We start from the raw sequence: 23,182 nt of genomic DNA, 5'->3' as shown, positions 1-23,182 counted from the left end.
ATCCTCTGACGGCCGCAGGGCGAGGACGCCTCTGACCCTGGGCCTTGGTCCGGAGGAATGAGCGAGCGGCGAGGTGAATCTGGGTACGAGTGCGCGGCTACTTCAATAAATGTATCCGAGGTCCTGAGGCGCGCGCACCGCAGATCTGCAGAACCGGGCTTATCTATTCTTTACATTGTAATCCCGTTTCCTTTTATTTTTATAACATTTTTTTCTTTCTGGCAAGGGATATCATCTCTTAGGCAAACAAATAGTTAAAAAAAAAAAAAAAAAACCTGCACTGAACAATGCAAAGAAATTTTCTTGCCAAGAGCAAGTCTCTCCCCGTCCCCTGGCACCTGTGGCCTCCCGGCGGAACAGATCCCAGAGTGAGACATCTTCTGTGTAAAAATAATCGCAACCCACCCTCCACCCTTCTGTGCGTCCTGCATATGCACCAAGTGAGAGCTGGAAGGACAGACAAGTGAGACAGGCTCTTCCACGAGAGAAATATGTTTTGGATGTGTGTGTGTGTGTGTGTGTGTATGTGCGTGTATGTGTGTGTGTGTGTGTGTGCACGCGCCCTTAACTTGAAGTTATTGGAGAAGGTATTCATATATTATTTGAGTTCTCTCTTAATAAGCTCTTGGATACTCATGGGGAACACACATGGGGATACTGTGGGATTCGAAGTGCGCACTTCACCCGGAAACCCCGGCCTTGATGGATGATCTAAAAAAACAAAAACAAAAACCCAGACGGATGGATACAAGGGCACTTTCGGGGTGGCTGGGTGCAGGCAGCCCGGTGGCCGTCGCCATCTCCACCATCCTTCACCCCAGACACCTGCCTCTCTTCCCCAAACTTAGGCCTTTCGGTCTTCCTTCCCGGAGATGTCGCCTGGAGAAATGGAGCTCGGATGCTCAGGCGCGCGGCGTGGTTTCCCCACCCCCGGGACCTCTGTCTTGGGTCTGTCTGATTTTCCACAGAGAATCGAAGAGTCCGCTCTGCAGGGCCTAAGTTTGCAAGTCCTTGAGGGAGATAGTGACGGGGGCTGGGGCGCGAGTGTGAATGTGCAGGAAGGGAAGGAAGAGGGAGAGGGAAGCCGGCTGAAAAGTGGGGGAAGCAGCGTAGGCTGGACGCGCGGGAGCAGGGTCGGGGGGAGGGACAAGCTGGGGCGAGGGCGAGGGGCGGGGCCGGAAATAGGCGGCCGCGCGCCCCAGACAAAGCGCGGCCCGGTCCGCGTGGGCTGGCTGCTCTCCGCGCAAGGTTTCCTGAATCCGGGCGTTCGCTCGGCCAGCGGGCTGATTCTGGTGGGGACGCGCAGGTTGCTGGTGGGGAAGCCAGTCCAAAGGGATCGATCGCTGGAGAAACTCCACGCATTCAACCAAACAGCCTTCTGCTCCGCGCAACGTCCAAGTGGCCAGAGCGGAGCCCAAAGGTCAAGGGCGAGGGGCCCCTCTCCTGCCCTTTCGTCCAGGTGGACTCTTGGCCGTCGTTTGGTTCTGGGACAGCCTCTGGGAATGCCACTGCCGGGCCCCAACCCCGACTGGCAGGTCAAGGTGCAGGAAGTCCCTCCATTAGAATTGCATTCCCCTGGCTGAAAATACCTAATTTGTCTCATTTTACAATTATACACACAGTGTTGAGACTCCTCTTGACGCCACTTCCAACCTTTGCGCACTGTTCGCAAGGCTAGAACAGCAATCACAGAATTGAAAGCAGGAAAAATATCCCTGTGCTCTCCCTAAAAGGCCCAGTCTTTTTTTTTTTTTTAATGTGCATCTTTATTTTGCATAATTTTAGTCCTGGTGAACGTGTAGTTTTGTATTCAGCCTTTTCTACTTGAGGCCACACTTTAGTATTTGCTATGTGCTATGATCCTCATAAGTATACTTTTCAAAGGCCGAGTAATGCTCTATTACGTTACTGTGTAATTTACCTAACCGTTCAATTACTAGATATTCTCGCGTGTCCAGATTTTCTGCATTAAAATGATGCTCAACCCAAAATCTTCGTGTATTTAGTTTTCTCCTTTGGGGAGGATTATTTCTTCAAGATTGTTACTGTTTCAGCAGGAGGGGAAATTTTCACTGCATTTTCACTACTTTTAATAAATTGCCCAACAGCTTCCAAAAGCAATTTGCGCAGGCATGTATTATCGGGTCATTATGGGCGAGGTGCTACCGATCAGGAACGTCCAGACTAAATCAGTCCGGCCGTTAGAGGACTTTCCCTGCACCCCAAGTCTCTGGGAGGCAGGCCCCGGGAGCAAGAATTACCGCGCGTAGTGGGAAGCATCGTAGGGAGAGGGAAGAAGAGGTAGGAGAGCCTGGGAGTGGGTGAGGGGTGTGGGGGTTCTTTCCCCAGCCTGGAGAAAGTCGGGTAAGGCTTCACTTGACTTAGCAAGAAGTGAAGGTGACTCCCGAGGACAGCCCCAGGCAGGGGTTTGTCAAGTAGAAATGGAGGGAGAAACAGGGAAACCTTCGCCTGCGCAGGCTGCGAAGTTTGTTGGGTTTGGAGAGGTACGCAGTGGTTTGTCCGCTGCGCGGGAGCTTAAATGTAGGTGGGAAAGTCCAGGAAAGTGAGACTCTCGCCATCCAGTTCAAGGAAAAGGGAAACAGACAGCCTCATCATTGTGCATTTGCATTATTTTAAATGGTTGCTGTACTAATAGAGGCATGATTACATAATCATTATTGTTGTAAATTGTGTTTTGCTCAAAAGTAGTTTACATTTCCTTATTTTAAAATACTAATTGTCTTGCCTTCTGACTCTTGAAGAACTGGGAATTGTCCGCGAAGAAACAATTCCTTCTCTAAACCACAGTAATATGTATTTTAAATCATAAAAGCAATACATATATTGATTTTTTCATGAGAATATATTAACATAAGATTAATTTAAAAATTATATCAACACAAACTCGTAAAATAATCAGCCAAGTGTATAAAAGTCTTTCCTTAATCCTCTCTCCAGAAGTAGGATGGCTTGTAGTTACAATGTTGCATATGTGAACTATTCAGACTTTTTTTTGCAACAATGATTCATATTCCCTGCCATTCTGCAAATTGCCTTAAAAAATAGGTCATAGTTTTCTTATATGTTAATAAAAATATCTCTATCTCATTTCTATCAGTTGTTCTGCCATTTTTTCTCTGCATTAAAAATTACATATATAATTATGTGGTTGTATTTTATATCATAAAAGTTCAAACAGTGTCAAAAGATAAAGAAAAAACATGAAACTTCCCTTCATGCTTGTGTTCCTACTCCTACCCTATCTCATTCCTCAGAAGTGTGAGGTGAGAAATTTGGGGTCGTTTCGGCAGCTCCCCTCCCTAGTCTTTTTTAAAAATTGTATATTTAGGCCTGGCATGGTGGCTCACGCCTGTAATCTCAGCACTTGGGGAGGCTGAGATGGGAGTATCACCTGGGATCAAAAGAGACCAGAGGCGCCAACAGGGTGAAACCCCGTCTCTACTAAAAATACAACAATTAGCCGGGAGTGGTGGCTAGCGTCTGTAATCTTAGCTAGTCCGGAGGCTGAGGCAGGAGAATCACTTGAATCCGGGAGGCAGAGATTACAGCGAGCCGAGATCGCGCCATTGCACTCCAGCCTGGGCGAAAAGAGCGAAACTCCTTCGCTTAAAAAAAAAAAAAAAAAGTATTTAATCTCTTTAAATTGAGCACTCACATTCTCCTCCCCCCTGAATTTCACAACCCCCTCCTCCAAACCACTGGGTTATGTTGGTCTTTATTGTTATATAGTCTCACAAAATAAGCTTTTTTTCTTTTTTTTTTTTTTTTTGGTGTTTTTATTTTATGTATATGGTATTGAGTTTTATATTCCATTTTAATATTATTTTAAAATGTTAAGAACTTCCGTTTTATGGAAAAGTTGCAAGAATATTATAAAACTCTAGTATAGCTGTCTTTTAGCTGCAATTGCATTGGCACTTTCTTGTAAAATTATTTTTATGGAAGCATTTGAGGAGAAGTCGCAGACACCATGCCCTTTTACTATGAAATACTTTAGCCTGCATTTCCTAAGAAAGAGGGCCATCACCTACATGCCACATTGCAATGATCAAAATTAGGAATTTTAACATTGATATATAATCTTCAGCTCTTACTCAAATTTCATCAATTGTCCCAATAATGTCTTTCATTTTATTATTATTTATTCTGGTCCAAGATTTAATTCAATATTATCCGTTGCATTTAGTTTTAAAAGTTCTTGTTAGTCTCCTTTACCTGTAAACAGTTTATCAACCTTTTTTATATATGTTTGTAACGACATTTTTGAAGAATCTGGGCCAGTTATTTTGTATATATTAGAGTTCCTTGTTTTATTTTAAACAATCTGAAACTTACAGAGAAATTTTCAAGAGCATTTCAAAGAAACCCCCTCCCCTACTTACCTGTTTGAATACAAGTTGCTGACATAGTGCTTTATTTTATATTTCTAACAAACAAGGACATTCTCCCTTGAAATCACAATGCAATCACCAAAATTCAAAAATTAACGCTATCACAATGGACTCCTCAGAACTCATGAAGCCTTTTCAATAGTTCTGGAAATGTCCTTTATTACCGAAAGGATGCAGTAAAGATGTATTGCAGTCAGATGTCATGTCTCTTTAGTCTCCTTCAATCTGTGACAGTTTAGTTCCAGGGTTTGTTTGACTTTCACAGCCAGTTATTATGTAGAATGCCCCTCAGTGTGAGTTTGTCTCATGTTTCCTCACGATTCAATTCAGACTATGCATCTTTGGATGTTGAATTCTTCTCACTGTATACTATCAGATGGCACATGATTTTGATGTATCCTGTACTGGTGATGTTAACTTTGATCGTGTGAGTAAGGAGTAAGTTTCTCCCTGTAAGGTTATTATTTTTCCCTTTGCATTTAATAAGTATTTTGCAGGGAGGAACTTTTAGACTACGTATGTATCTTGCCCCTCATCAAACTCTTTGTGCATTGTTTAGATCAATATCAACAAATGCATTCCTATTGTATTCAACAAGTTATATTTTGTTACTATATTACTTATTTAATTTGTAAATTGTCCCAAATGTGAGAGTCTCTTCAAGCTAGCTTCTTTGTTTTTTTTTTGGGGGGGTAACAGCTTTATTGAGATATTATTCGTGTTTCATACACTTCACCTATTTAAAGTACACGACGTAATTTAAAAATATATGTATATTCACAGGGTTGTACAACCATCCCTATAGTCAATTTTAGAACATTTTCATCATCCCCAAAAGAAATCCCATTCCCGTTAGTTTTCACCTCCCAATCCTCCTATCCTTGCCAGCCCTAGGTAACTATCTACATTGTGTCTCTATAGATTTGCTTCTGAATGTTTCATATAAATGGAATTGTACAATTTGTGGTCTTTTGTGACTGGCTTCTTTCCCTTAGCACGATGTTTTCAAGGTTCATTCATACTGCAGCATAAACCAGTACTTCATTTTTTAATGGGTGAATAATTCCATTGTATAGACATACCACATTTTGTTTATCTATTCATCAGTTGATGGACATTTGGGTTGTTTCCACTGTTTGACTATTATGAATAATGCTCAATTATTCTTGGATATTTATGCTGTGAATATTCTTGGAGAAGTTTTTGGTGGCCATATATTTTCATATGTCTTGAGTATATACCTAGGAGTGAAATTGCTGGGTCAAATAACTAACTCTATGTTTAACTTCTTGAGGAACTGCCATACTGTCTTCCAAAGTGGCTGTCCCATTTTACATTGCCCCCCAGCAATGAATAGGAATTCCCATTGTTCCACATACTTACCAACACTTCTTATTATCTGTGTTTTTGATTATAGCCATCCTAGTGGATATGATGTGGTATTTCACTGTGGTTCTAATTTGCATTTCCCTGCTGACTAATGATGTTGACCATCTTTTCTTGTGTTTGTTGGCCATTTGTATATCTTCTGTAGAGAAATATCTATTCATATCCTTTGCTCATTTTTATATTGGGTTGTTTTTATATTATTGAGTTTTATTACTTATTATTTTTATTTTTCAGGTAGAATCTTCTTGTTGCCCAGGTTAGAGTGCAGTGTGCAATCATAGCTCACTGCAGCCTCAAAATTCTGGACTCAAGTGATCCTTTCACCTCAGCATACTGAGGAGCCAGGACTACTGGTGTGCACCACATGCCCAGTTAATTTTTCATTTTTTATAGGACAGAATCTTCTTATATTGCCCAGGCTGGAAGGGCTGTTTCTAGTTTTCTTCTTTTCTGTATTTAGAGCTGCCTTCTCCAACAGCGAGAAATCCGTTGCCTATTTTCCTCAGTATGTTTATTTGATCAGTTTCCCGGTGTATAACCAGTTTACTGTGGCTGCATCACCTCTCTGTGCCCCACCCGCACTAAGGAGGCTCTGTTCACTCCACTGTGGCTGAGGCATCTGATGCTGACACTGTGTGGATGTCTCCCTGCTTGGATCCCAACACAGCCATGCCGGTTCACTGTGGCAGACGCTCTCCCTTGTGGGGATGCTTACCTTGCTTGGCCCTACCTAATGGCTTTCAGAAGTTTTCAGGAAAAGAATATATATATATATATATTTCAGGAAGGGAATACATATATATATGTGTGTGTGTGTGTGTGTGTTTGAGATGGCCTCTCACTCTGTCACCCAGGCTGGAGTGCAGTGGCGCGATCTCAGCTCACTGCAACCTCTGCCTCCTAGATTCAAGCAATTCTCCTGCCTCAACCTCCCAAGTTGCTGGGACTACAGAAGGCATGTGCCATCACACGCGGCTAATTCTTGTATTTTTAGTAGAGATGGGGTTTTACAATATTAGTCAGGCTGGTCTCAAACTCCTGACCTCAGGCAAACTGCCCACCTCAGCCTCCCAGAGTGCTGGGATTACAGGTGTGAGCCACTGTGCCCAGCCCAATGTTACATTTTTAAAGATTCATCTCTGTTGATTTAGATGGCTGTATAACTCTCCATGGTGTGTGACCACTTCATTTTACTTGTCTGCTCTCCCAAGGTTAGATATCTAGGTGACTCTAACAACTCCCCTGCCACTTTAAATAATGCCACAACAGGCTGGGTGTGGTGGCCCATACCTGTAATCCCAGCACTCTGGGAGGCTGAAGCGAGTGGATCACCTGAGCTCAGGAGTTCAAGGCCAGCCTGGGCAACATGGCAAAACCTCGTCTCTACAAAAAATACAAAAAATTAGCCAGGTATGGTGGTATGTGCCTATAGTCCTGGCTACTCAGGAGGCAAAGGCAGGAAAATCACTTGAGCCCAAGAAGTGGAGGTTGCAGTGAGCCAAGATGGTGCCATTGCACTCCAGCCTGGGTGACAGCAAGACTTAAAAAAAAAAAAAAACCACAACAAACATCCTTGTACAGGTTTCCCTAAGCACCTGCAGGAAAATATCTTTGGGATCTATACCAGGAGGAGAGTTTCTGGGTCACCAGAAACATCTAACTTGTCTAAACATTGCCAGCTTGCTGTCCGGAATGGCTGCTCCAGTCCACACTCACCAATGTGCACATAGTTTTGTGTATCCACACATTCTCTCCATTGTCAACTTGGCATTTTGCCACTCTCAAGATTTTGCCAGTCAGCTAGGCATCCAGGGATATTTCATTGCTCTAATTTCTATGTCTCTGGAAATGACCAATGATCCTGAGCATCCTCCCAAGTGCTCATTGGCCTTTGGCTTTTCCAGGTTTATGCATTTAGCTGCATCTAATCCTCTATCTTCTTAAAACCTATATGGGCTCTGACTGTTAATATTGTTTTCCAATTCTCCCAGCCCCCACCCCTTTAAATGTCTTGAAAAGCTTTCTATTAGCCGCATGGAAGTGCATAGCTTGAGTGACCCATAAAGTATTAAGCCATTTCCCTATTAATGGGCATCTAGACTCTTCAGAGTTTTTTTGCTACCAGAAATGAATGCTCCCGTAACCCTCCTTAAAACATGCATCTTTGCATTTGTGTCAGAATTGCTTCAGATAAATTTTTAGAAGTGGTGTTTTGAGTTTAGCATTCATGTTTGAGGATGCCATATTTTGCCATATATAAGAGTGTCCTTAAGTCTGTGGTGGAGACCAGGGACTCAGTCGGAGGCCACCATTTGGGAGGAAAACAGGTGTCACTGAGAAGTGCTCCTGATTTGAGAAATAGGAAGAGGCATTGCAGCTGGAGTTAGGTAGTGAGTTAGCCAGGAGACAGTGCTGAGCACAGGTGGGTAGTCAGCCATGTTGGCTGGGATGTGCCGCAGTGGGAAGGGAGGCCACAAGCTTCCTGAAACTACCCCGTAGACACCATCAGGCCTGGAGGCAGCTGCTCTGGAAGGAGCAACAAGGGAGTTGTGAGTCCACTGACAGGAGTGAGCAGTGTTATTTTTTCACAGGAACATTGACCACCACCTTCCCCTGATGGCTCCAGAGAGCAAAGGTTGGCAAGTGGACACCTGCCTGGTGACAGTCTTCTTCAAAGTCTGAGATCTTACTTCCCATGGAACTGGAGGGATGTAGGTTTCTGCCATATACAGCTGGGCAGGTTGTGCATTGCACAAAGTTACCTGGCCCAGAAGGTAAATGGGGACTGAAAAAATTGCCCTGAGCTAATTCTCAGATTTTTTTCCCTGTCTTTAGGCCATGAGGAAGACAGTGCTAGGGCTCCCTGGCCTCAGGTCAGCTGCACAAAACTATCCAGGGGACAGTCCCCAGGATCACTCTTTGACCAGCTATCTCCTACTGAAGAGGATATGTCTCCCTTTGCAGCACTCCCTCAGAGGGAGTCTGCAGCCCAGACTCCCTGGGGAGACTCCATCCTGTTCCCCTTTGGGCTGGGCCTATGTGGGACTGTGCAGTGAGCAGAAGAGTAGCATTTTTATGGGGTGCAGATTGGGGCAACTGAGCTGAGCTTCAAACTTGTTTTCTTGATGAAGAGTTGAGGACTAATTATACGCACCAACTCCTGGCTGTTAAAGGAGACAGAAGGCCATATGAGGTGACTCATGTCTATAATCCCACTGCTTTGGGAGACCAAGGTTGGAGGATGGCTTGAGGCCAGGAGTTCGAGAACAGCCTGAGCAACACAGTGAAACCCCATCTGTACAAAAAAAATTAAAACAATTTAGCAGGTGTGGTGGTGTGCACCTGTAGTCCCATCTACTCCAGAGGTCAAGGCGGGAGGATTACTTGAGTCTAGGAGTTTGAGGCTCCAGTGAGCTATGATTGTGCCACTATCTATGTGGCAGAGAGAGAGAGATCTTGTCTCTAAGAAAAAAAAAAAAAAAAAAGAAACCGGAAAGAGATGGGGGGGGTCTTATTTCTCTTTTAGGAATCCCCAACTGCAGTCACAGAAACAAGCACCTACAGAGACAGACACAGAAATACATGGAGACTTAGGCCCTGGGCAGGCACTCTCAGGTGGCCCAAACTCCCAAGGTGCGTTAGGACCACTGTGGGCTTGGGGAGACAGCAGTTCTTCCTTTCACACAGCAAGAAGCTGAGGCTGCCTGGGGGTCCAGGGGGCTGGAGTCTGAGGAGATCTGGACAGGGTCAAGTGGTTGACTTGGTCTGAGGTCTGAGTCAAGGGCTGCGTAGGGCCAAGTGCAGAGCTGTGGTAGCCGCATCCCCACTCAGTTTGGCGTCACACCAGCTTACGGAGCAGTTACTTTGATGAGGGATGGGGCTGGGAACTTTAATGCCAAAATACCGGACAGGTATGCACCCAGACAGCTCAGGCATCCGGGGACATTTTCATGCCATGTGACCCAGAAATCCCGCTCCTGGATACAGATCCCAAACATATTCTCCCACAAGTGCTAAGGAAATCTGTACAAGGAGAGAGATGCACAGTTGGGCAATTATGATTCAATAAGAAAAGGGCTGATGAAGGCGAACATTTATTAAGCACTTACTGGTGTGTTTATGAGCTCCCTAACGACCCAATGAGGGGGACCGTATTACGCCATTTAATAGATGGGGAAGCTGAGGCTCAGACAGGTCAGGAAACTGGCCCAACTTCACACAGTAAACAGTGAAGTGTAAACATCCTTTCAGCTTCATGGCAGAGCCTATGCCCCCATCACTGCCCCACACGGCCCTTGGTACCGCACTGATGGGAGGGCGGCGGTAACGACAGTGTCCTCGATGTCAGAGACCAGGACGTGCCCCTGGCCTACGCACTAATACTACACCCCAGTCTTCAGGGTAGTTTCACACCGGCTGGGCTCTCCTTCTCTGGTCGCCCCCAGTCGGCGCCAGCCCGCGCTGCAGCAGCGCTGCCGCTGCGGTCCCGCCAGCCACCCCCAGGGAGGCGGCCTTGTGCTGCCCCCTGCTGGCCTCAAACTTACAGCACCGAGAGGCTCCGCTCCGCGCCGACTTCCTTGCGCAGGCGCACTGGGTGGTGGGCCCTGGCTCCCTAGAGTCCAGAAAGGGGTGGATGGGAGTGGGAAGAGGAGGGAGGGTGGGGACTGTCTCCAACGAGGCCAGTACCAGGAAGCTGGCCCTGTGTCTTATTTCTCTGGTTACACTTGTTTGTGGCCAGTGCAGCAGTCCACGCTCCCTAATCTTGGTCCATCTTAAGGGGTCTGGGAAGGGCCAGACCCCTTAGGATCGGAAGCCCAAGAGGAGCCCTTTATTTGCTCCCGAAATACCACCTGAGTACTGGGGCACAATGATAATGCAAACATCCACTTTGCTGTAGTGAAAAATGGCATCTCTCACCCCAGGATACCCCTGTGGCCAGACGTCACTGTCCTCTTCCTCTTAGTGACTAGAAGCCATTTTGAGTGTCTGTAGGGGAGACAGACATAGGAAAATGACACAGGTGATACCTATAAGAATAACTGTGGCTGTAAAGGACGATCGTGGCTCCAGGAGGATCAGAAGCCAGGGAGAGCTTGCACTTGAGCAAGGCTTGGTAGTATCTATAGGAGTTGGGCTTTCCCTAGGCAGGAGGCCCCGGAAAAAGAAAAGTCGGAGGACAGCTCAGCTCTGTGCATCTGCATCTGCTCTGTTTCAGGCTGCAGACCCCCTTTTTCCAGCTTCCAATCTTACTCTTGGCAGGCTGCCAGAGATTAGACCCTTGGAGATATGGGGTGATATTTCTTCTTTGCTGTTTGCCAATGTAAGAGGACCATCATTAGCTTTACCTGAGCATATGAAACATGATAACAGGAATGGAACATCAAATGCATTGGGAAAGGGGGTCCCTGATGCTCAGGAGGATGGCAGGTCCTTCCCAATCCAGTCTCTCTTCCTTGCGAAGGGCATCCCCAGTCAACTGTTCTCTAGGAGCAGTCCCAGAGTGGGAAGCGAGAGGATTCTGCTCTCATCCTGCTATGGTCTGAATGTTTATGTCCACCCACAGTAATGTGTTGAACCCTAATCCCCAATGTGATGGTATTCAGAGTTGGGGACTTTGGGAAGTGATTAGGTCACAAGCATACAGCTGTCATAAATGAGATTAGTGCTCTTATGAAAAGGATCCCAGGGGCCAGGAATGGTGGTTCGCGCCTGTAATCTCAGCACTTTGGGAGGCCAAGGCTGGTGTTTTGGCTGAGCTCAAGAGTTTGAGACAAGCCTGGGCAAGATGGCAAAACTCTGTCTCTACAAAAATACAGAGATTAGCTGGGTATGGTGATGCACACCTGTATCCCAGCTGCCCAGGAGGTTGAAGTGGGAGGATCTCTTGAGCCTGGGAGGTTGAGGCTTCAGTGAGTCATGTTCACATCACTGCACTCCAGTCTGTATGACAAAGGGAGACCCCGTCTCAAAAAAAAAAAAAAAAAAAAAAATCCAAGGAGCTGTCTTCCCCCTTCTGCCATGTGAGGACATGGTGAGGAGACAGCCATCTATGAACCAGGAAGTGGGCCCTCATCAGACATCACATTTGCTGGTGCCTTGATCTTGGGCTTTGCATCCTTCAGAACTGTGAGCAATAAATCTCTGTTGCTTATAAGCCACTCAGTCTAAGGTATTTTGTTATAGTAGCTTGAATAGAGTAAGACACACCCCTAAATCTGGCTGATTTGGACTGTTTCTGTGGCTTGGTTTTGTTATATGTGCAAAATGATAGGAAATGGCCTCTGACCATCAGTGCATTGGTCTATCTGACTATGGGATTCCTGTACTCCTAGGTCACTGACCCAGGATATGGTGGACCCCTGACCAGGATAGTGGCTACTGGGAGACAGTTACATGGCATATGTTGGCTTGCATGTGAGACAATCATCTGAAATGGGCCTGGAGGATGGCACTGGGGATTTGTGGTGTTTGGGTCACTGGGCCCATTTTGGCATAGAGTAGCAGTCTACTACACAAGACCAGATGAATGACTGAGCAGGGGAGATATGACAGATATGCAAATAAACCAAGTTATATCATAGAAAGTGGTCAGGACCTTAAAACAGTTGCCCCCAAAGTGGCTTGTGAGTTCAGAGGAGGGAGAGGACCTTGCAGTGGTGTTCGGAGAAGGCTTAATGAAAGACATGGCATTTCAACCAGTTATGAAAAATGAGGAGGATTTCCATAGGCTGAGGTGGTATGGGCACCACTATACCCTTCAAGACATTAGGAGGGTCAGAGGCTGGGAAAGTTCCCTGGGACACGAAGGTCAGGCACTGTGTGCGTGTTTGAGATATTTACTAACTTTAAAACATCATATGGTTTAAAAATCAAGAGTTGGCTGGGTGCAGTGGCTCCCACCTGTAATCCCAACACTTTGGGAGGCCAAGGTGGGCAGATCACTTGAGGTCAGGAGTTCGATATCAGTCTGGCCAATATGGTGAAATCCTGTCTCTACTGAAAATACAAAAATTAGCCGGGTATGGTGGTGCACGCCTGTAGTCCCAGCTACTCGGGAGAATGAGATGGGAGAATTGCTTGACCCAGATGGCAGAGGTTGCAGTGAGCTGAGATTGTGCCACTGTACTCTAGCCTGGGCGACAGAGCCAGACTGCATCTCAAAAAAAAAAAAGAAAAAAAGAAGAAAAGAAAAAAGAAAAAATATAAATCAAGAGTTATAACACAATGGAACAGCTTCAGTTCCCTACTCCAGGGCCCAGTCACCCCGGTAGCCTCCTCGGAGGCACTCAATAGTGTTAGTTTCTTGTGTTACCTTTCAGGGGCATCCTGTGTATGCACAAGCAAATGCACACACAGCCACATATGCCACCCTTTTTAGGCACACAGCAGTGTACTTCACTGTTCTGCCCCTGCTTGTTCGCTTAAATTGCTTAGAAGAGAGTTCCATGTAAGTGGAAAACTTCCTGGAGCCTGCTGGAGAAATACCAGCAGCATTCTTGCTGAAGCCAAGAATAAAACCCTGTGATTTCTGAAACACAGCTGAAACTATTCCTGGCAGCAACCCTGTCATTTAAAAGCTGCAAAGAGTGGAGGTAATTTTGGGCAGGCTATTATTTTAATTGTGGCTTGTCCTGGCCCACCTTGTTGCTTTGGGATACCCATTGGGTGCTCCCTCAGCCTATGAAAATGGTCCAGAAGGTTTGGGAAAGTATCCATGAGGTACTGTGTTAAGTCCATTCAGGCTGCTGTAGTTCAGGTATCAAAAATACCATGAACTACAGGGCTGGGCATTAGGGATCCAGCATTTTGGGAGGCTGAGGTGGGCAGATCAATTGAAGTCAGGAGTTCGAGACCAGTCTGGCCAACATGGTGAAACCCCATTTCTACTAAAACTACAAAAAAAAAAAAAATTAGCTGAGTGTGGTGGTACATGTCTGTAATGCCAGCTACCTGGGAGGCTGAGGCAAGGGGATTGCTTGAACCTGGGAGGCAGAGGTTGCAGTGAGCCGAGATCATGCCATTGCACTCCACTCTGGGAGACAGAGCGAGACTCCATCCCCCACCCAGCCAAAAAAAAAAAAAAAGGCCTGGCATGGTGGCTCATGCCTATAATCCCAGCACTTCGGGAGGCCAAGGTAGGTGGATCACCTGAGGTTGGGAGTTTGAGACCAACGTGGAGAACAGGCTGACCAACATGGAGAAACCCCGTCTCTACTAAAAATACAAAATTAGCCAGGTGTGGTAGCACACGCCTATAACCTCAGCTATTCAGGAGGCTGAGGCAGGAGAATTGCTTGAACCTGGGAGGCAGAGGTTGTGGTGAGTTGAGATGGCACCATTGCACTCCAGACTGGGCAACAAGAGCAAAACTCCGTCTCAAACAAACACTCCACGAACTGGGTGATTTACAAACAGTAGAAATTGATTGCTCATAGTTTTGGAGGTTGGGAAGTCTGAGATCAAGGTGCTGGCAGATTCTATCTGGTGAGGGTTTGCTCTGCCTCAAATATGGCCCCTCTTGCTGAGTCATCACCTGGTGGAGGGGGGCCAGGGAGCTCCCTTCAACCTCTTTTCTAAGGGCACTAATCTCACCCATGAGGGTGCAGCACTTACGACTTAACCATGTCCCCAAAGGCCCTGCCTCTTCATACCACCGCAATATCTGCATAGGTTAACACAAATGAATTTGGAGGGACATATTCAGATTATAGCAGGTATGATCAGGGCAAAACATAAACCCTGCTGGGGTGTGTGAGGGTGACTCGTTTGAAAATAATGGTTTTATATCCAGACAGAGGTCACTCAAATACGAGGGCATACTAAACATTTTTTCAATATATGCTGTAGGATAACCTATGCTGAAAACACTTTTGGAGAAATAACTCAAAGATAAGAAAGAAAACCTAGCTATATGTCATTTTAAACAGACACATAAAAGATTTTTACCAAAGACTGAAGGAGAACAATATTTAATAGCAAAACAAGACAAAAAAAAAAAAGAAGAAATATTCTATATCCTCTAAATGTAGCCAAGCTACAAGGGTCAGGCTTTCTTTTTAAATTTGTATTCCAAGACAGGGTCTAACTCTATTGGCAGGCTAGAATGTAGTGGCACAATCACAGCTCACCGCAGTCTTGAACTCCTGGGCTAAAACAATCCTCCTGCCTCAGCCTTCGGATAGTTTGGACTACTGGATCATGCTATCATGCTTGGCAAATTAAAATTTTGTTGTTGTTGTTGTAGAGACAGGGTCTTGTTATGTTGCCCAGATTGGTTTTGAACCCTGGGCCTCAAGTGATCCTTTTGCCTCTGCCTTCCAGAGTGTTGGTATTACAGGTGTGAGCTACCTCACCCAGCCAGAGTCAGGCTTCTGATCCTATCAGAGCTGACTCCTCTTTGAGATTCATGGGTTCTTTCCTGTTTCAAAACCTCCTCCGCCAGGATGAGCATAGTCCAGAACAGAATTGACTGAATAAAGTGGATCCATAATCCATAATCTCTGACTGGTTGGCTGCAGCTGCTTGGTTCACTGTGTAAGGGTGACTCTTTTATTTTAGTCTTTTATTATGCATTTTAGAAGCAAGTACAAAAGTAGAAAGAATAAGATAACTCCCCCTACTACCACGTACCCATTACCCAGATTCCACACTTGACCTTATTTTATCACATCTCTATTCTTCTCCCTCGTTATTTTATTATCTGCAAATACTTCAGTATGTATTTCTAAGAAGCAAGTTTTTTTTTGTTTTTTTTGTTTTTTTTTGTTTTTTTGAGAGGGAGTCTCGCCCTGTCGACCAGGCTGGAGTGCAATGGTGTGATTTTGGCTCACTGCTGCAATCTCTGCCTCCTGGGTTCAAACGATTCTCCTGCCTCAGCCTCCTGAGTAAATGGGATTACAGGCATCCACCCCCATGCTCAGCTAATTTTTGTATTTTTAGTAGAGACAGGGGGTTTCACCATGTTGGCCACGCTGGTCTCAAACTGCTGACCATGTGATCTGCCCGCCTCAGCCTCCCAGAATGCTGGGATTACAGGCATGAGTCACCGCACCCCGCAGAACTCTTTTTCAAAAAGAGCAATAACTGGTCAGGCATGGTGGCTTATGCCTATAATCTCAGCACTTTGAGAGGCAGAGATGGGAGAATTACTTGAGCCCAGGAAGACAGAAGAGATGGCCACGTGAAGATGGGGCAGAGGCTGGAGTCAGGTACTCAGGAACCAAGGAATACATGGAGCCCCCTGAAGCTGGAAGAGGCAAGGAAGGATTCTCCCCTGGAGCCTTTGGAGGGAGCCCAGTGCAGCTGACAGTTTTTCAGACTTCTGGCCTTCCAAACGATGAGAGGGTCACTTTCTGTTGTTTTAAGTGACCTAGTTTGTGATAATTACAACAACCCCAGAAAACTAACACTGGAGTCAAGGGTGATACTCAAGTGTCTGGCTCAGGAGACTGGAGCACAGAACCAGGGTCAGACTTGTTGGCTAGGATGGTGATAGGAACGTGGTGGGCTGGGTTCAGGTTTGGATTTATTGTTATTAAAGAGTTTGTGTGGCAAGCAAGCAAAGAAGAGCCAGTGGAAGCTGGATTCATGAGTCTGGGGGACTGGTTTAGACTGAAACAGAATTGGGGAGTGAGGTGGGGAGGAAGGAGATTGTCCAGGGAGAATCCGTGTGGAGAGCAGGGGAGAGGAATAAGAACGGACCGACCAGGAAGTCCCACATCTAGGGGAGAGGTGAGAGAGAAGGAATTCCTGGAGGTTCTGAGCAGGAGAAGACCAGGAGTGCACGAGGCCACAAATATCCAAGAAATGGTGCCTTCAAGGGAGTGGGAGTGGGAAAGAATGTTACAAAGTGATAAAAAAAAAAATTGACAAAGATAGGAAAATGCCAGTTGAATTTGTAAACATGGTTCTTGCCACCATGACCGTGGCAAGAACAGCTTTGGTGGAGTGGGGGAAGCATGGAGTGTCATTGCCACCTGACTCCTGTTTCTGGGGTCTCTTTGTAACAAGAAACCCTGGCATTCCTAGAGGTTTCTGACTCTCAGGAGTGAACCTGTCAGGGCTTGGCATATTTGATAGTCACCAGCTGGTGGGATCGAGGCCATTGCTACCATGGCTGCATCCAGAAGACCAAGACTGATTATCTGTGTGTGCTCACTGGGGACAAGGCAAGCAATTTTCTGCCTTCCGTGAAACCAGCACTTGGCTCTTGGTTCAAAGAATTAAGCAAATTTATACCTTTACTGAAGTCTCAGTGGTCCTGGCCTCAGGAGTGAAAGGTAGGGATGAGATGACTAATATTACTACTACATTCATTTAGGGGGTTGGGGATTCCTGGAAGGTCAGGATTCCATTATAACTATCATTCAGTCCTACAAATATCCAAGGAGGCCCAGATTCACACGCATGGTGAAAACAGAACTCTAAGCGGCAGGCGTCCTTCTGTCCCCAGACAGAGGCAATGGCGCCATCTACAGGTCACTGAGGGAGAGATCGCCGGCGGAATTGTAATGACAGGGAGCAGCTTTGGCAGGGGTCTCAAGAATCCTGCACTCTGGTGGACTCTGGGGTTCTCGAAGTGAACTCTGCTTAATGACCAGATGTTTAAAAGCAACACGAGAGAAGGACCGGTCCATATCTGAGCCTGGGTGTGAATTAGGCAGGGAGAAAGATCACGCTTGTGGATGTCCATGTCCTGTAAGAGCAGTGCTAAAGGGAACTTAAAGATTCTTTCTCAAAATATGACCAAAGGAGTTGTAGGGGTCGGGTATATGCTTGTGAAGGAAGAGGCAGTGGATCGCAGCTTGGGGATACATTTAGGGCTGGAGGCAATCAAAATGCAGTGTGGGAAATCAAGTCTATGTGCCTCTGTTGTTTAAAACTTTTTTTATTAATTAATATTTTTTTTTGGATGGGTGCAGGGCTCACGCCTGTAATCCCAGCCCTTTGGAGGGCCGAGGTGGGTGGATCACACGGTCAAGAGATGTAGACCATCCTGGCCAACGTGGTGAAACCCGGTCTCTACTAAAAATACAAAAATTTGCTGGGCTTGGTGGCGCGTGTCTGTAGTCCCAGCTACTTGGGAGGCTGAGGCAGGAGAATCTCTTGAACCGGGGAGACAGAGGTGGCAGTGAGCTGAGATTGTGCTATTGCACTCCAGCCTGGCGCCTGGTGACAGAGTGAGACTCTGTCTCAAAAGAAAAATTTTTTTTTGAGGTGGGGTCTCACTATGTTGCCCAGCCTGGACTCAAACTCCTGGGCTTAAGTAATCCTCTCTCTTCAGCCTCTTGAATATCTGGGACTACAGGCATGCACCACCATGCCCAGCTATGTTATTTAATAATACCCAACATTCACTTAGAATGCTTATGAGAGTGCCAGGCATTCTCATAAACATTCTAAAACAGGTATTAACTCGTTGACCCTCACAACAATCTGGTAAGAAAGATGGTATCTTATCCCCTATTTTATATATAAGGGAACACAGGCAAAGGGAGGTCCAGCCACTTGCCCAAGGCCACGCAGTGCTGGGAAGCCAAGACTCCAACTCAGTCAGTCTGGCTTTAGATCACAGGTCTTAACCCCTGAACTTTCCTGTTTCTCTGGCATCTGCTACTAGCATCTGCTTCACATCCTTCAAAAATATATTCTATGTTATCTGCCTTTTAAAATGGAGCATGAGGAACATAAAGTAAACATTTATAGATGGGTTTGATTAACATGTTGATCACCCATGACTGCAGTAATACAGGACTGAGTTCAGGAGCCACTGAGAGGTGGCCTCAGCTACAAGGCTCTCTTGGGGTTCTTGGGTCTACTTTTCCCCACAGGGGAAGGAAAGCTATGGAAACCTCTTAAGCAGGGAATAGACATGGTCTGATTTTGGTTTTAGAAACTGCTTTAGATTTTCTTCATGGGTAATGGACATAAAGACCTGGCAATGACTATGAAGCCAGAACCCTTACAGGTGTGATCTCCTGGCCTGGCCTCTGGGACTGGTTTAGGGGAAGGATTTGCAAGTAAGGAAGAGAGAGGCATGGAGCACCAAGGTGAGCTGAGATCAGGTATCCTCTCTCCTGCTCTCTGTCCCAGTCTCCGGAGGTGACTGCCATAGTGCTCCATAAGGTGGTGTCACCTGTCTAACCTGGACACTGGGCTTTGTCCCTGCTCCATGCTGCTCCACTGGAAGAAGCACTGGGCAAGGAGTCAGTGGGGCTGGAAAACCCCAGTAACATCCTGCCCAATGGAGATGCACATTTCCCCTGTGGAATCTGCCTATTCTGCTCCTGAGAGCGTGTGCTGTGCCTTGCTCACAAGGCAGGCCTGGGTGAGATGAGCCATGGGTCCTTTCTGGAGTGGACATCATCCTTCTTGTATTGGTCCATTTTTTGTTGCTATAAAGGAATACTTGAGACTGGGTAATTTATAAAGAAAAGAGGTTTATGTGGCATACAGTTCTGCAGGTTATACGAGCATCTGCTCGGCTTCTGGTGAGGCCTCAGGAAGCTTTTACTCATGGCAGAAGGTGGAGGGGGGCAGGCATGTCATGTGGCAAGAGAGGGAACAGGAGAGATGCCAGTCTCATTTCTTAAAAAAGTATTTTTAGGGCCAGGTGCGGTGGCTCATGCCTGTAATCCCAGCACTTTGGGAGGCCGAGGAGGGTGGATCACGAGGTCAAGAGATCGAGACCATCCTGGTCAACATGGTGAAACCCTGTCTCTACTAAAAATACAAAAAATTAGCTGGGCATGGTGGCGCGTGCCTGTAATCCCAGCTACTCAGGAGGCTGAGGCAGGAGAATTGCCTGAACCCAGGAGGCGGAGGTTGCGGTGAGCCGAGATTGCGCCATTGCACTCCAGCCTGGGTAACAAGCGAAACTCCGTCCCCCCGCCCCGCCTCAAAATATATATATATATTTAAATTTCAGTAGCTTTGAGAGTATAACTGGTCTTTGGTTACAAGGGTGAATTGTATAGTGGTGAAGTCTGAGATTTTAGTGCAACTGTCACCCTTCACTCTCTTTCCTGCCGCCTTGTAAAGAAGGTACTTGCTTCTCCTTTGCCTTCTACCAAGACTCTAAGTTTCCTGTGGCCTCTCCAGCCATGTAGAACTGTTAGTCAATTAAACCTCTTTCCTTTGTAAATTACTCAGTGACCACAAAAACCTGTAATAGATATACTAAAAATAAAAAGCAAGGAATTAAAATATACTACTAGAGATATCACTTAACCACAAAGGAAGAGAGTGAGAAAAGAAGAAAGGAAAAAAAGTCTTACAAAACAACCAGAAAGCAAGTAACAAAAATTCCAGTAGTAAGTCCTTACCTATCAAAATAACCCAAAATAACATTGAATGTAAATGGACTGAATCCCCAAATAAAAGACATAAATGGCTGCATGAATAAAAAAAAGAGACAACTATATGCTGCCTATAAGAAACTCACTTCACCTATGAAGTCACATACAGACTGGAAGTGAAGTGATAGAAAAAGATATTTCACACAGGAAACAAAGGGGCAAGAGTAACTATACTCATATCAGATAAAATAGACTTCAAGTCAAAAAGTGTAAAGAAAAACAAAGAAGGTTGTTATATAATGATAAAGGAGTCAATTAAGCAAGAGGATATAAAGGAGTCAATTCAGCAAGAGGGTATAACAATTATAACTATTTACACATCCAATACCAGAGCACCCAAATGTATAAAGCAAATATTAGTTGATTTAAAAGGAAAGATAGACTCCAATATAATATTAGGAAACTTCAACACCCACTTTCAGTAATAGACAGATTATCCAGACAGAAAATAACAAACAAACATCAGAATTAAACTGCACTCTATACCAAATGGACCTATCTGACTTAATACATTTTGTGTTACTATAACAGAGCACCTGAAACTGAGTAATTTCTGCAGAAAAAAAGTTTATTTAGCTCACAGTTGTGTAGGCTGGGAAGTATGAGGAGTATGGCATCAGCATCTGCCTAGCTTCTGGTGAGTGCCACATGCTAGGTCAAAAGATGGTGAAGGTCAAAGGAGAAATGGACACGTGTGAAGAGACAAATCCTGAGGGTCGTTCTGGTGTTGTAATAGCCCACTCTCAGGGGAACCAATTCATTTCTCTAAGAACTAATCCAGGCTCACTAATGAAGACATTTATGAGAGATCCACCCCCATGACCCACTAAGTCCTACCTTCCAACATTGCCACGTTGGGGATCAAATTTCAACACGAGTTTTGGTGGTGACAAACAAACCATATCCAAACATGGCACTGACATTTATACAACAACCTACCTGCTGCAGAATATACATTCTACTTATCAGCACACAGAACATTCTTCAGGATAGACCACATGTTATACCACAAAATAAATCACAACAAATTCAGAAAATTCAAAATCATATCAAATATATTTTCTGATCACAGCAAATAAAACTAGAAATCAATAACAAGAGGAATTTTGGAAACTGTACTAATGCATGGAAATTAAACAACATGCTCCTGAATGACCAGTGAGTCAATGAAGAAATCAAGAAGGAATTCAAAAAATTTATTGAAACAAATTAAAATGGTAACACAACACACTAAAACCTATGAAATGAAGCAAAAGCAGCACTGAGGGAAATTTATAGCAATAAATGCCTACATAAAAAAAGTAGAAAGTGAGGCATCAATTAGAGCCATAAAAATAAACATTAATAAAGTAGAAAGACTGCAAATAAACACAGTCTTTTAACAGTGTACCTTAAAGAACTAGAAAACCCAGACAAACCAAACTCAAAATTCGTAGAGGAAAACAAATAATAAAGATCAGAGTAGAAATAAGTCAAGTCAAGACTAAAAACACAATACCCAACATAACAGATGAAGGAAACAAAAAGTTAGTTTTTGGAAAATATGCACAAAATCAACAAAATTTTAGCTAGATTAACGAAGAGAAAACCCAAACAAATAAAATCAGAAATAAAAAATGAGACATTACAACTAATGCCTTTGATGTACAAAGGATCATTAGAGGCTATTATGAATAACTATACACCCACAGATTGGAAAACCAAGAAGAAATGAATAAATTCCTGGACACATACAACCTACCAAAAATTGAACTTGAAGAAATAGAAAATCTTAACAGACCAGTAACAAGTAATGAGATCAAAGCACTAATTAAAAAGTCTCCCATCAATGAAAAGCCTAGGACCTGATGGCTTTACTGCTGAATTCTACCAAACATTTAAAGAAGAGCTATATTGATTCCACTCAAACTATTCCAAAAGATTAAAGAGGGGAAACTTCGAGACTCATTCTATGAGGCCAGCATTACTCAATATCAAAACCAGACACAATAAAAAAGAAAACTACCAGCCGATATCCCTGATGATCATAGGTGCAAAAATTCTCAACAAAATTCTAACAAATTCACCAACACATTAGAAAGATCATCTACCATGATCAAGTGAAATTTATTCCAGGGATACAAAGATGGTTTAACATAAGCAAATCGATAAACATGATACACCACACTAACAGAGTTAAGGACAAAAACCATGTGATCATTTCAATAGATGCTGAAAAAGCATTCTATCAAATTCACTATCTTTCCATGATTAAAAAATTCTCAACAAACTGGGTACAAAAGGAATAAACTTCAAAACAATAAAGGCCATATATGACAAACCCACAGCTAATATCACACTGAATGGTGAAACACTGAAAGCCTTTTCTCTAATGTTTAGAACAAGATGAAGATGCCACTTTCACCCTTTTATTCAACATAGTACTGCAAGTCCTAGTCAGAGAAATTAGGCAAGAAAAAGGAATAAAGGGCATCCAAATTGGAAAGGAAAATGTCAAATTATCCTTGTTTGTAGAAAACATGACCTCATATTTATTATTTTTTTAATACACAGTTTATTTGATTTTATGAGGTTCCAGGATACATGTGCAGGATATGCAGGTTTGTTACGTAGGTAACTGTGTGCCCTGCACCTATCAATCCGTCACCTAGGCATTAAGCCCAGCATACATAGCTATCTTTCCTGATGCTCTCCCCTCTGAGCCCTGAGTACTCTACCCAATATCCTGTGAATTATAAATTTTCTAGTCTGGCTGATGGGAACAGGCGCCATTCTAGGCTTTGCTGGGCAACATTTTTCCTTCGAATCCCTTTGAATGGTTCTTTCTCCAGCTTCAGGTGCTTTCCTCACACACATGTGCTGATTGGTGCTGAATGCTCCAGATCTCTGGAGTTCTATATCTGAGCAGCTGTCTCCTGTCTGCTCAGATATAGAACTCCAGAGGTCTGGGCCACATGCTCTGTCCTGTGTATTCTAACTGCTGTGGTATCCCTGGACTCTCAGTTCTGTCTTCCCAACTCAGGG

This window comes from Aotus nancymaae, unplaced genomic scaffold, assembly GCF_030222135.1.
Source record: "Aotus nancymaae isolate 86718 unplaced genomic scaffold, 86718_ANA_hifiasm-v0.15.2.pri h1tg000057l, whole genome shotgun sequence".
NCBI lineage: Eukaryota > Metazoa > Chordata > Mammalia > Primates > Aotidae > Aotus > Aotus nancymaae.
This window is presented reverse-complemented; position numbering follows the sequence as displayed.